We start from the raw sequence: 16901 nt of genomic DNA, 5'->3' as shown, positions 1-16901 counted from the left end.
ATACTTAAATTAACGCGTTTATTGTTTCATATATACGCAACAATCTATAATCTTCTTAAAAGAATTTAATAATTTTAAATTTTAACAATATTATAATCTTATTTCACTATAGTAATTGTCATCTCAAGAATAATTATTTAATTCTACTTTAAGAAATTTATAATCTTTGATTTAAAAATGTTATTTTCTTTCTAACATTTGTTCCTTTCCATTCAAGAAAATTAAATCTTAAATCATAAGAATATATTTTTCTTGATTGAACTATATAAAATGGCTTCATTGAAGCAAGCAATTATTCAAGCAATTATATTTTTCTTTAATTAACATAATATATCTTATTTCAAGATTTCTATGTTAAAGCTAAAGATATTTTTTCAAAATAAGAATGTCCTTTTTTTCTTAGCACCGAAATTAGCCGCGACACTTTGAAAATATCACTCGAATTCCAAATAATCGCCCAGCCAACCGTCGATGCGCGACAATGCTCGTAACGGTGGCTAAGAGAACGTATTTACATACGAAATCCGTTTGTAGACACGAAGAGAGAAATACGTATCGAACGCACTCCTAGACATACAACACAAATCCTCGCCCACGTTGGAAGGTCACGATAATAGGATACGCACACAAGATCTAGCTAGGCTATCTTTTTCAAATACATTTGAAAGTACAATCGTACTCCTTTTTAACGTGTCATCGAAACTCGCATCATAATGACGATGATCCGAATAATAAAATTCTTGGAAAGATGGTCGAGAACATTTTAATGATCTTTAACGACTAGCTGCTCATCCAAATGCGTTTAATCCGGATATTTGGAACGTGTCGTAGGTCCTGGCGATCATAAAAAAGGGACTCATTCGAACCATCTACAGGTACGAAAATATACAAGCTAACATTACATCATACATGGGATATTCGTTAGCAAACACGTTTCATCGGTCATCAGAAGCATAGAGCATGATGCGTAAATTTTTTTTTTCAGTTTCTACCGATAGTCCAAAAGCTTGTCAAAATTTCGTTGCATCCATTTCCCAAAATATGCGTAAGCCGAAAATGCTGCATGAGAGCACACGCGAATTTCGCACGGATTTGATCATTTGTTAAAACAGAGTGCAACGCCACAATGTGGACTGTCGTTGTGAATTCGATCACATGCATGCATACATACATACATACATATGCACAGTATCCACATTTTAACAATCGTTGAAATAAAATCCACAACGATCTACAAATCAGCGTATGTCGTTCGCCGAGGAGCCTATAAAAACGAATATTTAGAACGTGTCGTAGGTCGCGCGGTCATAAAAAAAGTAAAAAAAAAGCGGAAAGGAATGCTACGTCACCCGTACGTGAATGGAGGACGTTAACCGATGTAATTTGGCCGCCTTTATGCCCGAAATGAATATTTTAATATTTTAATACGAGATATATATACGTTATGAGGGATTTTATGGTGCGCTATAGAGCTTTTCCCTATTGTGGGTATCTGCTCCCGTGGCGGTAAGGAGAGGGGAAAAAGAGTAACACAGAGAGGGGACAGCGAGATTCGATGTTCAGAGAGAGAAGGGAGGCAGCGATACGAATAGTGGGGACAGAACTCGAGGGGACAGAAGAGGGAGTGCCATGGGTGTTGTTTAGGGGAAGAAGGGGGATCTGGTGCATAGTGAGCAAAAGTAAAACGAGAGGGCAGCAGCACGCGGCTATGCTATCGTAAAGAGAGGGGAAACTGTGTGGAACACCCCTTCGAAGGGTTGCTCGAAGAAGGGAAGCGTTGACAAATACGGTGACACCTATGGAACAAGCCGAGAGTTTGATAGAAAAGAAAAGAGCTTCGAAGATAATATGTTATTATTATACCTTTTCTGATAATTTTAATTACAATTGCATTCGCAAATTTATCCGATAAATTAATCTCTTTTAACATCAACAATAACAATAATTTTATAATGAAAAAGAAGAAAGACTCATATCATTAGAAGAAACATAATCCAAGAAGTTATATTAATTAGAATAAAAGTATCTACTTTTGTTGATTACATTTTTTCAGCATGATTAAGTTGGCGATATAAATTATATATTTGCAAAAAGAAAGAGGAAAAAAGAGAAAAAAAAGGAAGAAAGAGATATTATAGTTTTACAATCTCAATATTTTCTGAAAAAGTAAAAAAAATCACATGTTTTTTGTCTCGTATTTTTGTGTACCCCATCTGTTCCTACTTTTTCTTTTATCCTCTCAGAAGCCCATCACTGCGTGATTAAAACGATTTTTCAAGCCGCACGTCAAGATCTTTGTCGTGGCGAAGAGCCGTGAGCTTCCTCCCTCCGTCTCGTACATTCCCACTTTAAAAAGTTCGATCTGCCACAGCGCAACCGTTAGGCCGCTCGGAAGGAGAATCGATAGCTCGCGCGTGGAAGGATGTAAGGAGCGTGAAGAAATATGTTAGCGCACGGGAGGGAGGGCAGGACGATGGTTTTATTTACTGCCGCCGGTCCGTGATCTGAATTTTTATGATCGCGACCGCCGTATCCAGGCGCGATTCATCCCCGCGGTGACGTCACCGCGTGGATCTGACATGTAATGTGACACACGGGCATCTACGCTTACTCCAATGACACCCTGTATAAAAATATAGGATAGTTATTTCGAATGGAGATAAAGTGGCACAAAATCCCTGAGCTATTAATATCCATAGGTATTTGCAGAATATTAAAGAGTTTATATATAAGCTTATTCTCTTTATATGTCAAATCTTTATTTGATTTAGTGGAATTTTTTTGATACGAAAGATCCATCTTTATTTATCGAAAGAATTCATCGATTAAAAAGTCGATGAGTTTTATTTTATGCAAAAATTTTTAAGAAATTTATTAAATTCCTACAAATGATTTATCATCAATATTCTAACAAATTAATATTCCTTTATAACACACGCGTCAGACATTGAACGCGATACAAGACGCTACGAATTAACAGGTAATTCGTGGATGACCGCTATAATGCTCAACTACATCGCCAATGTCCAACCAACCGGACGGAAATTCCCGATGGATAGTAGGAAGGTGCGGAGCTGTTAAAGCGTCACGAGGGGTCAAAGAGCCGGGGAAGAGGAGCCAGCCGTTGGAATAGATTAGGCATCTTGGATTCGATTATAATCGCCGGCGGATCGAATCGCTTTCGAGACTAACTTCGTCGACCGCGGATCCTTGGCGGGAAACGAACGAAACTCGCCCGGGATTCGCCGGTCCTGGTAAACCTTACGCTGTACGCGAATTTGCGTTTGAAATCGAGAATGAGAGGTGGGCTTTCGTCGCTCGAACCTGACGCTCTCTCAGGCGCAGACTATTTGATCCTTGCACTCTAAGGACCCGCTAACTGCGGCGGAAACTTCGACGCTCTGGGTATAGAGTTGATTAAGGAGACGATAAGCGCCGCGCTCGAGCTCTTGCTTAATGCAGCGAGTCAGGAGCGCGACGTTACCGCTGAAAGTTAGTGCGCGTTCGCTCGCCGCTGCTGCTTCCTTGATTAAATGATGTAACAATGATACCGGAATAATTTGCTACGATTATCTTGTATAATTAATTCCACAAATTTGATGAAAAAAACATAGAAAATGAAGTACGAAATCTTGACAGATTTAAAGTGAGAAGCTACAACGTCAAACAATTTCAAAAAGTAATAGTATAAAGATTAGTAACAAATATACATATTTAATAAAGATATTATTTTAAAAAAAGAACTGCAAAAAACAGTAAGTAAGAATACATCTTATAATAAGAATTAATCAATTAAATGAAACATTTGATGTGCAAAGCAAAGATGGGAATGATGTATGTAAAATATATTTGCACATTGAAAATTACATTACGTTGAAGATTACATTCATCAAAACATAACAACGATTTCGAACCCTTCTAGTCGTGGCAGGAGTTGCGAGAACGATTCGTCCTTCGTTCGTGTGCAGCCCCGAGGCTGCGTCGTTCTTCCATCCCCCACGAAAACGGAACCGCGGCGAAAGCACTGGCAACCAACAGTCTCGCGAGAGATAACGATCGAAGTCTGAAATATGCACCACGCCAATTTACCGATCGAAATTATTATTAAGAGGTACCTGTGGCCGAGAGAGAGCCCGAGGAATGAAGCCCGGGTACTCGGGGCCCCTCGGTACCCCTGCACCACCGTCGACGCCGAAACCTGGCGGCTTCTGCTCCTTTGCACCATCAGCCTATAATATTCGATATGCGAAAATCGGAAAGTCGGGAGAGAGATGAAGGAGGACGGAGAGACAGAAAAATTATAAGAGGAAAGAAGGACGACTAGAACTCGAGAATCGCCAAGTTGAAGGGGAGGAGAAGATCGGTGTACCCCTCGTGGGCAGATCTATACCGCTTATGAAATATATCGTAAAGCTTCGTGAGGGAGATGGGGAAGAAGAAAGGTGGGACGTCGTTCGAGAAGGCACGGTCAGGAAGGTAGCAGCTTCGAGACGAAACAAGCAGAAGAGAGAGAGAGAGACAAAGAGAGCAAAGAAGAAGGAGAGATTGGAGGCTAAGCCTGTAATCACGAGATTGCCAGGAGCTACTGCAGCTGATTGTTATCTTGTATCTACACCCACCACTTTATCGCCGGCCATCTTATTACCCTCGACATATTGACGTCACGCACGTACACGAAGGAACGTACTCTCTTTCTTTCTCTCTATTCCCCCTCCTTCTATTCGTCCTCTATTTTGCCCTCTTCCTCTTTTAAAGACTGTTCTGAATCAAAATCGCGAGTTATTCTCACAATTGTCAGACCCAGTCAAGATCGCGTTTATAAAAAAACAATGAAACTTTTAAACTTTTGATAAAGTGTCTCGTCAAAATAATTTTGTTTAAATATTCTTTTAAAGTGTCTTGGAAAAAGATTAATATTTCGAAAGATAATAACAATTATTATAGATAAAATATTTCTAATCAAGATTTCTAATCTAACAAGTCGGTCTTCGTTAATTTTAAAGAGAATAAATTAATTTAAAAATATGTAAATATGCAATATCAAAGCTGTCAAATTGTCGATTCTCTTCCAAAATCCTGAGACTTATTAGTTACATGATTTAGAAAAATCAATGCTCACTCTTAAAACTAATTGCAAATCATTTTACTTTTAGTCCTTCACTTCATATCATCCTTATCATTATTATCGTTATTCGCGATTATTCCTGTCCTTATCGGTAACACGTCGATAAAATGCTCCTTCGATCGCGGTAATTAATCGGTGAGCAGGTCCCTCCGATAAATTCAAACGAACGAAAGCGGGTTATTACAAGTCGGATTCCTCGACAACACTCGAAGACGTCGATTCTTCTTAATGTTCAATGCGCTCCCGGCAACGACGACGATTCAATTTGTTTTATGATCTGATCAGCGTAAAACTGATCGCTTGATAGGAAATTATAAAATTCCGAGATAGTTAGAGGTACACTTCTCAAGCAATGCACTTAACTTTCATAACTAGCTTATAAATTATTGCTGTTTTTTGTTAAATAAAGATCAGATCACAGAATCTATCTTTAAAATATAGCAATAAATTATTTTACATAAAACATTTGCAAAATTGCATTTTTAAAAATATATTTATATGTTAAGATATATTAGAGGGAAAAATGAAGAGAGCTAGCATTAGAAGATAATATTTCATACAATCCATGTAGGAAAGAAATAATTATTCACCCGAATGCAACGTTCTCATAGTGCGTACAGTCATGGATTGAAGCATATTACATATCGATGATTCAAGCGAAACCTCAAAAACCACGAGATTTTAATCTAGATCGCATCATCGACATAGCTCGTTAGAGTAGAATCGTCGCTCTTTCGAAACGTCTTACTCGTCTCTCGCGTTCGTTTGTACACAATTTATTTATGGCGTCTTCTGTGAAAGGGATTAATAATGTCGTCGAGACCAGTCGATAGTTGGCGACAGAGAGTATGATCGTGTGCCCTTCGTGTTCACGTAGAGTAAGTCATTGGGGATTAGCCGAGATCGCTAGCTTTGATATGGAAATTATGCAATTGTAAAAGGCATGCGAGCACAGGAATTATCAAAAGGAACATACTAACCGAAGCGCGATGGATACAAACTGATCCTAATTTTCAAACTGCACTGCAAAGGCAACTATGAAAGTGAAGTTTAATTCTCACTCGCAAGGGAGCAAATAAATTAAAATACAGTTATCGACAAACAAAATGAATATATTTAAATAACAATAATTAAGGGATACACTTAAAAGCTTTGTCACTTGTCGATCGGATAAACTTTTTTATTGTGGTTTGATCTCGGGAAAGAGAAGCGCGAAGCTAATAGCAATCGATAGCCAGTTTTTTCCGGAGATTAAAGTGAGCTAAGAAGCTGAACACGATCGCGGCGAAAAACATGAAAGGAAAGAAGAAATTCACGAATTGCAAAATGTAATTATCGGCATTAGTCCGCGGGGTATCACGATTCACCAGGGCTGGTCCTGCTGGTCGAGTGGGTGGCGGAGCTTTTGTACCGGGTGTATAACACGTCGTGAAGCAAATTTTACCATAAACATTCATAAATGTACCAGAAATATTAAAATGATTTCAGATTGATTTAAATAATTCGTGAAAAACATTATCAGAAATATCGAAATGATTTCAGACTGATTTAAATAATATCGTGATAAACATTGAGAAACGTTGAGAGAGAAATATTGAATATTATAAATTATATAAAAGAAAGAAGGAGAAAAATATATACAAATTTCATTTCTTTTCGGCAAACATATTGTCAAATTCATTCCGAACCTTCGTCTTTTCCAGAATTTAAATCATCTCGTAAAATCAGCTTAAGTTCTATCGGTGAAATTTCGCGATGGCTCGATGACTGCGTTGGAGGAGTTGGCTTTCAATGACGATCATTGCGACCGATTTCGGACAAATCGTGAGATACGAGGGGTCGGCACAATTTGTGCCCGAGAAATCGAGAATAAGGCGATAAGATAATCGGTTTGGAGAATATCGTTCGATTATCTCCTGACTAACAAGCCTCTCTTCTTTTCTAATCGCATCGCGGCGATGATTCCTCGTTTCGAAACGCGCTTAATAACCCGTTTGGCCATTCACGAACGATCGTGCTGGGATCATTGACGACAAGTCGATTCTAAATTACAAGTGCATCTTGAGGTGCACGTAAGTTATCTGAGAATTAACCCGGTTGGTTATCACCTAATGAGATTAATTGTAAAACGAAACTCGGCGTGAATTATGATTGTTAAAGAATTTAGGATCAATAATTAGAAATAATAATTTAGTCGCAAGAATTAATAATTTAGTGCGTAACAAATAATTAATTAAAATAATTATAAATATGTAGGACGTTAGAAAATCATCATTATTTTAGCATCATGACTTTACGCTAAAAAAAAGGCGATGATGGATATAATATTACACGTAATAATCTATCTCATTGAAATTATTTCATATTAATTATTTTAATTCATTCGTAAAATCGTGCCTGATAAAATAACGGTGAATTATAAGCGATTTTTAATAAAAATAAAATGCAACGTTATGTGCCACACCACACATTTAATTGGTATCTCAAATTAATTTTGTATCAATAATTTTACATGCGTGAAATTAACATAATAATTAACGCTTTTAAATAATCGAGTATTTACGAGATGCACGATTATCATGGTAATTAAACATCTAAAAAATATCTATGCACGCACTCGTGTTTTTCGACACCCCATATACGAGGACCAGCATAGGTACGAAGCCCGGTAGCCCAGGGCCATAAGGTCGGCCCTCCTCTACTCCTTCACCTACACGCGCAAGAGTTGAAGGAGGAGAAGGAAGAGCAACGAGTAGTAGCAGAGACGAAGAAGCGAACAAGAAGGCAACGAAACTAACGAGGAAGAAAGAGAAGAAGAGAGACGATGGGATCGTCCACATGCGACTCGAGCTTACACGGTCTATACTTTGCGCCGTGGTATCTGTATCTCAATTCTGACGGCGTAACGTATGAAGGTGGCACACACAGGACAAAGAGAGACAGGATGAGGGAGCCGAGAAGGAAGCTAAGAAAAGGGAAAGAAAAGAGGAGGCCGAGGGGAAAAGGAGAAGCGACGGAGCAAGGCTCGACCAGGTCCCTTGCGTTGTGTCGGAGAGCTGACTCCGTAATTTTCTAATTATATACTCGAAAATAATTGGTTATTATCCTCCATCGTGTGTATGTGCGCGTCTGTGTGTACCTGTGATGCTGCGCCGGATCGCGGATGCTCCGTAGTTCGAGCCTAAAGGGAATCACGAGCGCGTCACGGAGCGCCGCACCGCTTCTTCTTCTTCTTCTTCGTTTTCGTCTCTACGTTTTCTCTCCATCTCCCCTTTCCTCAGTGCCTCCGCGAGAATCATCTGCCATTTAAGATTCGCTGCGAAAGACAGTTTCTTGAACGGCTCGCAGAATTAACGTTGGATATTTTTTTGAGAGATGGAAAGATACAATGGACACATCAACCACAATCTGCACGTGATAGATTATTCGTAACTCGGTGTTTAGAAACGCAAACATAGGCAAGCCTCGACTTCGAGATGGAGAAGGATAGTCATCCCGGATGCAGGGACGTGCTGACGGGAGGAAAAACGGGAAGTGCGGCTCTCGACGATAAATTAGCGACGAATTCATGAGTTTTCGTCGACAGGACACGTCGGTAGCAACGGTAGTCCTTCAAGGACAAAACGATAGTCATCTCCTCTTTCACGAAGGGTCGAAGAGATTCACGAGTGGAGCGGCGCTTCGCCCCTAATTTGCCGTGGCAACGTTCTTCCCGAGGCCCTGGAACGCGCTCGGGGTATTAATAAAAACGGTGAGAAATAGCTCGCGCAATATCTGAAATCGGTCTCACCGTCTCATCGACATTTTTCCGACGGGCAGCGATCGAGGGTATCGCGATATCGTTCGAAGGGTTGGTAAAATCGTCAACGTCGCCCAATAGGAGTTGTACGATCGGTGAATCGTCGACAGGTATGTCGGCGAGATAGATCTCTCGATCGTCCATATCGATGTTATCGTCGCGAACGACTCGGTTCCTCCAGAGATACACGTGTTGGCAAAACGTGTCGATTGGATGGAAACGATATCGCTCTCTTCACTCGACAGAACTTGGTGAGAGAGATTCTTATTTCGCATACATATCATACTAATTTAAATATAGGAACTTTGCGCGTCGATTGAAGCGAGATTTGAAGTGCCAAGTGTATTAATGCAAGAAAATAATATTTTTTGAAAATTATTAAATAATAAAATAAGGAGATATTGAAGGTGAATCGATATAGTTTTTTAGAATTTTTAACAAGTTTGCAACGTGTTCTTTTTATCGAGTCATGTAGAAAGGAGAAATCGAAATAATGACGTACATTTTTCAAATGCATGTTAAATTAGCTCCATCAATTTTCACAACTCTACCCTATTGTGAGAGACGTAAAAAAATATTTTCCCAAAGCACGTCACGACGACTATTCCTTCACCCACAGATAAATTATCATGTGCATCTTAAGGTGATCTAGCAAGCTTCGCGCGCGACATGAAAGAGATCCATCGATTTGAAGACATTAAAAAGTCGGTTCTTCTGTTAGACGAAAAACGACTCGCGATCGAGATGAAACAGACCGTTCGTGAACGATATCGCCGATATCTAGGGCTGTAAGAACGTTGAATGACAGATCGTTGATGTGATCTACAAGAGGAATGCAAAAGGAGAGAGAGCTATCTTTCGAGATCGGTGACGATCGAAGGATCGATGGAAAACGACGACCACCAGAAGGGCACGTATTTCTGAGGCGGTGGCGACGTTTTAAACGGGTCATTAGTTTACAACCGGTGGCACATTAATTCGCATTAGTACACGTTTTGTTTACATACGTATGTCGGCACGGACCGAAATCGACAATCTCACGATCAAACTCATGCAACGGCTAAATGGAAAAATTATGCCCGTGAAAATGGTTCTTTTTATCTCCTTCCTTTCCTCCCGACCGTCCCTCCGTCCGTGCACGAACTTTTGAAATTCATGAACCACCGCGAAGATCTCGACCGTTCGATCGAAACGTGCGAGTGTCGCCGCGTCGTATCGCACCAACATTAGTCCGTGCACACGGAAATTTACGTAATACCGGTGTAATTCTCGGCCCGATCCGATTCGGGATAAATATAGGTTGCACGCTGCACTTTAAGGATGCCCATTACTTTCGGCGCGATCCTGTGGTGCAATAAAACTAGTGCGATTAAATAGCTGCTGTGTGTGCGTAATAAAAGTAACGTGTCAATTACAACACTATTATTCTTTTATAATTTTTAATGTAATTTAATGTAATTTAAAATGCGGGTTCAATTTAAATCTTTGTTAGATTCGCAATTTGTAATTTCGCGACAAATTATGTAACTAGCGATGTTATATGATACATGAAATGTAATTAAAACTAGTACAAAAAATGGTTGACAATATTTTACAAACATGACGATTTAAAAATTCTCCGAAAAAAATATATATATTTTTATTTAAAAAATATTTATATTTAAAATATATATATTTTTTATCTAGTACTATATTTAAAGATGATCTGTGAGATAATATTATATATGATGGAAGCATGCGATTTCATGTTATCGAATGTAAATTAGAAGCAGGTCAAAACGGAATTACAGCGCCCGGCGAGCAAAGTTCCAAAATGTCAGAGGTTATAAGTGGCCCTTCGCAAATTTTAGACAATGTATACCGGAAAGGCTGATATATATCACTGCTGATAAGGCAACTAGCTGTAGGTCAAATAGGTCTGTTCTTGCATTATTTATGCATCGAAGACGATCAGTGGAGTGGATCATGTTTTTATTCAAGTTATAAAGCAGCACACATTACGTACAACTTTTATACGGATTACTGTGTGTCAAGAGTGTGTTCTTATATTAACAAATTAAAAAGAGAGTTTGATTGTACTATTTATTTCATGCTTTTTATCAAATTAATCTTTTTTATAAAGCATCGAATCTTTATAAATTAGCTTATTATAAAAAGAAAATAGAATTTGCAAAATATGTGCGATGTATAGTTCTTAAAATAAAATATAGAAAAAAAGACAGTAGAAAAAGACACTAGTAAATCCTGCAGAGATTGCAGCATAAGGTGGCATAAAAATAAATAAAGTAATAATAAAGTCTCATTCGTCATCTTTAAGAAGGATAAATGGAATCTTGCTCGGGAGAAGCACGCAGCATATTTCAATATCTGTGGAGAGGAGATTTGTCGCCGTTTTTAATCGGTCGATGCGGCGCGATGCTTGCCTCGATATCAAAAGACCGGTCGTCCAGCCCGTCGTCGACGTTCGAGCTCTAATGCATATGGAAGCAGGAAGCTGACGACGCCGAAAGGTCAGCCGGCATTTCGCCGGGTGACGAAAGGTTATCTCCCGCGCGGCGGACGCGGATGTGTCAAACGTCGGCCGAGTTCCCTCCCCCTCCCCCTCCCCCGCAGCCTCCACTACCTCGCCGCGCGTCGGCAGTAGGCACGAAATGAAATTCAATCTTTGACTACGCTGGATTTGCATACTTTCCCCCGCTTCGGAAGCTCGGATGACTGTCAACGCATAAACACGGAATTACCATAAGAGGGCCCTATCCCCGGAGCGATCCATTTTTTCGGCCAGGCCGGACCGGTCAAGCTGTGCCCTCGAGTTGACTTCCCAGCCTGTGTGAATAGTGATACTTAGTAGATTGCTAAATGGTGTAAATTAGCAATGCGTCTAACGTGTTCGGAAATATTACACGAATATTATCATAAAAATGAATATATTTGATACTCGAAGTTTGAGCTTATCTTCCATGAGTATTAAAAAGATATCTAACAAAATTTATAATTAGAATTTAATAAATTGTTAAATTCTCGCATTTTGTATCTCACTTTTCATTCTCTTATATAAAATTTAGCAATTATTGTTGTTTCAATCATGAAAGACAAAGACTGCGAAGAGATAAGCGAGACGATTCGGAAGACGAGCGAGACGAATAAGAGCGCGATCGTAGAAGGGAGAGGAAAGAAAGAGAAAAAAACGAAAAAGAGAAAGAGAGAAAAGGGGCGAAGGATCGCGGGGTCGTCGTTCCTGCGGATGATGAAGTGGCCCTCTTGTTATCCCTAAATACCACGCGCGGCTCATGAGCAAACAGCGACCGCAGTGAGACTGCCCGCCGGTTAACACCGTCGATCCCTATGGGGGCCCATAAGACCCGCGCCTTAGGGGGGCCGGAGCCCCCACTGGCTTCTAGCACCCTTGTTCAACCCATTATAAACAAGGCCTGTCTGGGCCCCAATGTATTATATACCGATATTCCTGCCTCAGCCTGCCGGATTCGGGACTCGCGCGGCGCCCACATCCTCTTCCCCGCGATTCTCCCGCTCTCTTCTGCCTTTGATCGAGGAACTCGTCGAAAAAAGTGTTTGCGAGATAATCGGCGTTTTGATCATTCTCACGGCATTTTTAATTCGCCAGTCAACTAATAGAAATAAGTATAACAAAAAGACATATAGGATATAAGTTACAGTGACTTTTTTCGAGATGAGACGATAGAGGCATTTTATATTTGCTTGCACCTCGCTAGATCGAAGGCTATGGCTTTCACAAGCTTAACTAACGCTGGTATCGAGCAATCGTTAACCTCCACCATTTTTGTGTGACCCAGAGGTCCGAGATTCACGGAGGGCGCGCGAGAAGAGCGTTGATTAAATACCGTACTAATTAAATAATTTATTACAAACGCCCGCGCGGTCCACGCCCAGCTGATAAACGACGGCTCATTCTTCTGCGGACCATGACGGGCCCATGGAATGCTCTCCATGAATCCAAATAGGATTTTCTCTTTTCTCGTCCTGGCAGTTGGCGGGCCGGTATCGCCGTTTAAAGAATAAAAGATCACTGGCCCGTGGAATTAATCCTTCTCCGACGACGCACGCTCCTCAACCACTAGAATCGATATATGCTGCAAACTCGGTATAAAAAATTGATCAATATATCAAGTATTTTAATAGAAAATAAATTTAATACTTTAGAAATTTTAACCAAAATTATAATTGTCAAATTATTACTTTTATATTTATTGTATTTATTTAAGGTGATGTTTTTTGGTGCGATTTTTCATGGCTTCTCGATTTATTATAATAATAATGAATGTTCTTAGCCCTTTTTGCATTTATCAAGAAGCCTTTCGTCAATTTCGACAGGCAGATGCGACAAACATGTATTGCCTCATTTTTGTCATGCCAATCTTCGATGCGTAATCTGCTGGCTTAGGAACATCGCTCGCAGCAACGCAACAGAAAAATGACATAACAAAAAGGATCTTTGGACAGATGTCGTCTGTTCGCTAGTCTGTAAAAAGCAGCCGCAAACGACGATTTTATAGAACGAAGTTTCATAATAATAAGATATATATTTACTTTATGAAAACAATATATACCAGCTATTGCAATGCATAAAATTTTTTAATATTGTTTTATATTTCTCGACGTATCATTTTTACTACTATTATCTTTTTAAAATTATAATATCTAAATTTTACGATTAGATTTAACACTTAAAATTAAAATCTAAATATATTTTTTAAATATACTTGCCCAGTGTTTTTAAATATATTATTATAAATATAACTATAAATATAATTATAAATATATATTTAAATATATAAGTATAACGCTGAAAAAATTAATCGCACGAGTGCTATTGACAAGAATAACAGAATAGTTTGTCCTAGATTAACAAAATACATATATACCCCTGCTACGACTTAATACTCTTATTCGCTACAATATAAGCTGCGTCATTTATCGAACGATAAATTAACAGTAACAGTGAAAGGAGACCCTATTCTTGGATTGAATCGTTTCCGGTCGACGCGTGTTTCTCCCCCGTCATATTACCGAGCCATTACTCCCCAACATCCAGTCATTCATTCCGATTTGCTAAAGAAGCTAAAAGATCACACGAGAGTGAACGCATACTCAACTCACTGCCAATTTTATGTCACTAATATTTATCAATAATTGTAAGTAATAATTAATGACAAAATGATTTTCAAATATTCTATTAAAAATAAATTCGCATTTAAATAAATTTAGAATTTTTTCTTAGTAAAAAATGTTTTTGTTAAATTTAGGATTTAGATCTTTCAGGATTGTAAATTAAAATTTAAAGGAATATTATATAAAAACAAGTATATATAAAATTATTCTATATATATATATTTTTTTTTTTTTAAATTAATTAATTATATAGACTATTTAATAACTTTTAACGCAAATTTATTTTCGGAATATATGATATATCTATCAATCAAAAAAATACAGAGATTATTTCTATAGACGATACTCTAAAAATCGCTTGTCACCCCGCCGGAAAGCCACCCCAGGACACTAAAGCGCGATCCATCCTAACAAAATCGTCGCGGGTCTCGGCTGGCGATGCGGAAGCAGCCTTTGAAGGGGTCCACACCGGATCAGAACGAATCATTAGTGCCGTCGCGACACAATGGTACGGTCACGTGGACCCCAGGAAGTTTAACGCGGCGGAGATTGCGAAACGCTCGCTGGACAGAGAAAGACGAAGCTTCCCTCCGTTTTCCTTTTTTTTTCTTCTACAACGTGTACACGTGATGTCTAAATCTAAGTACCCGCGACTCCGGAACGAAAGCGGAGCCACGATGTTACCGGGAATAATTTACGATTTGTTATTCCGTCCCCTCTCCTGATACTCCAGTTTCTACCCTCGCACCGGATATATTCCCGTCTATATACATAGCCAGTGGAGAAATCGCCCAATACGAAAGAAAATAGCGTATACTTCCGTCAAATATTATTGATTTATTTAAAAAATCAGAAATATCTTTCTTCCCTCTTAAATGAAGACTTGGTAAAACTATTTAGAATTTTGAGAATCAAATATCTGAAGCTAGATCCATGTCAATTATTTGCCCTTGAAATTATAGGCTAGCATTTTCTATATGATAATGCGTGAGGGCTACTTTCACTCGATAAATTGTGATTGAAAAAGGATATTCAATCGCACTTCCTCCCGTGATTTTGACTTTGGCCACCGCGCTTTACAGCCTCAAATTCTATTCAACATTCTCGTATTCAGCATCCTCGCGCTCGCACGATTCGAAATTCTGTGTGCGCGATCATCCCGCTCGGCGCTAACCGAAATAGAGTGCATTCAGAGACAGCGCTGGAGCGTGAAGCATGATCGAGACGCTCGACGCGTCCATCCCTGCCTCTCGAGGAGCCTATCTCGAAGGAGCGAGGCCTGCGGCTGGAAAATATTTTGGTATCCCATTGACGTTGGTAGTGGTTTCGCAATCCCCTCCTCCATCTCTCCTTCGCGATGCGTCGTCGGCGGACAAAAAAAAATGCACGGCGCGTAAACACAATGGTGAAAACGATCCTCGATTTCTTCGGCATTGTAGCTGCGCTCTGGGAACAACTCCCTCCCGCTCTTCCTCCCGTACAGTAACCGTCGGAGGGACAAATTTCACCCCTAAACGCGCAAATAAAGGATAAAAGCCGCCAAATTAGCCCAGCGAAAGCGACATAAATCAAAATATTAGAAAACAGCCGCGTGGATGCAAGCGGTCGGTGCTGGATGAAGGATTTATGGGATCGGTCCGGCGTACCGGGTCGACGTGAAAGCGAGGGCGTGCCCCCCGTTCCCTCGTTCCGTCTCTTTCCTCTCGATGCCTCTCTCCTCGTTCGCGCCTCCCCTTCTACAACCCCCTCTGATGCATCCTGCAGCGCGGATCAGCGCGACTTTTGTTTAAAACATGATCTATCGCTTAAATACCTAAAACCGGACTATTTATGGGTCTGCCACCTAGGGAGGAGGGACGTCACCCCGGACAGTGGCAGGATCCTCCACTCCTCCCTTTCTCCCTTTTTTTCGCCAAGAGCGACGCGTCTATGCAGGTGAAATCCCACGCCTTTGAATTCTCTCTACGAACGTGAAACTTTCTCTCTTGCCCTCCCTTCCTCTCCCTGTTCTACCCCCTTCTGTCCTCTTTCATCGATGAAGGGCATCCCCAAACTCCCCCTCGAATGCAACGAAATTTGACACATTCCCTTTATAACGGCAAATATTCTTTTATCATTTGGACACACTTTCCAGACGGCGCGATCGAGGGTTCGAGGCTCTCCTGTTTTCTCTCTTTCTCTCTCATTTATTCTTCATGTCATGGAGTCTTTACAAAGGTGCTATCTATAGTGATAGCAACGACAATATGGATTCTCGAGCGGCACAAAGCGCGCAGACAAAGCGTGAATAGATATAATATTTCCTTGGACATGCAAATGTCTGTTGCGCAATTACGCGCTACTGCGCATTTTGACGTGCATCATCGTAGTGAATCATGGCTAAACGCATGTGTCCTAAATCGATTACATTACGATTACAGACGAGAATTATTTTGTCAATAGAAAGAATTTCTTTTTATTATTAGATTTTATTTTCAATTTAATCTAATATGTTTAAACAATCCAAAAAAAATTTCATTTATCTATGGAAATAATCTTATAAATTATAGCTGTAATTTGCATGTGTCAACAATCGATAAAAGACGAGAAAAACACTTGTACATGCTTATAAATATTTTAATCGAAAACAAGACATCTGTTATTTTCCGTTTTTTATTTAGGTTTTCAGATACACATCGATTCTCGTGATGCGATAAACACGAGGGAGATTGTTGTTTCTGCAGCAAAAGTACACGACATATATATCTTTTCCTTCTTTCGTTCTTACTCTCCCGTCTGAAAGAGGAACGAAAAATGCACTTTAGATGGACCATCGATAGATAGACG

The sequence above is a fragment of the Camponotus floridanus genome, unplaced genomic scaffold (assembly GCF_003227725.1).
Source record: "Camponotus floridanus strain SB8 unplaced genomic scaffold, Cflo_v7.5 scaffold5, whole genome shotgun sequence".
NCBI classification, from domain to species: domain Eukaryota; kingdom Metazoa; phylum Arthropoda; class Insecta; order Hymenoptera; family Formicidae; genus Camponotus; species Camponotus floridanus.
Note: the sequence above shows the minus strand (reverse complement) of the source record.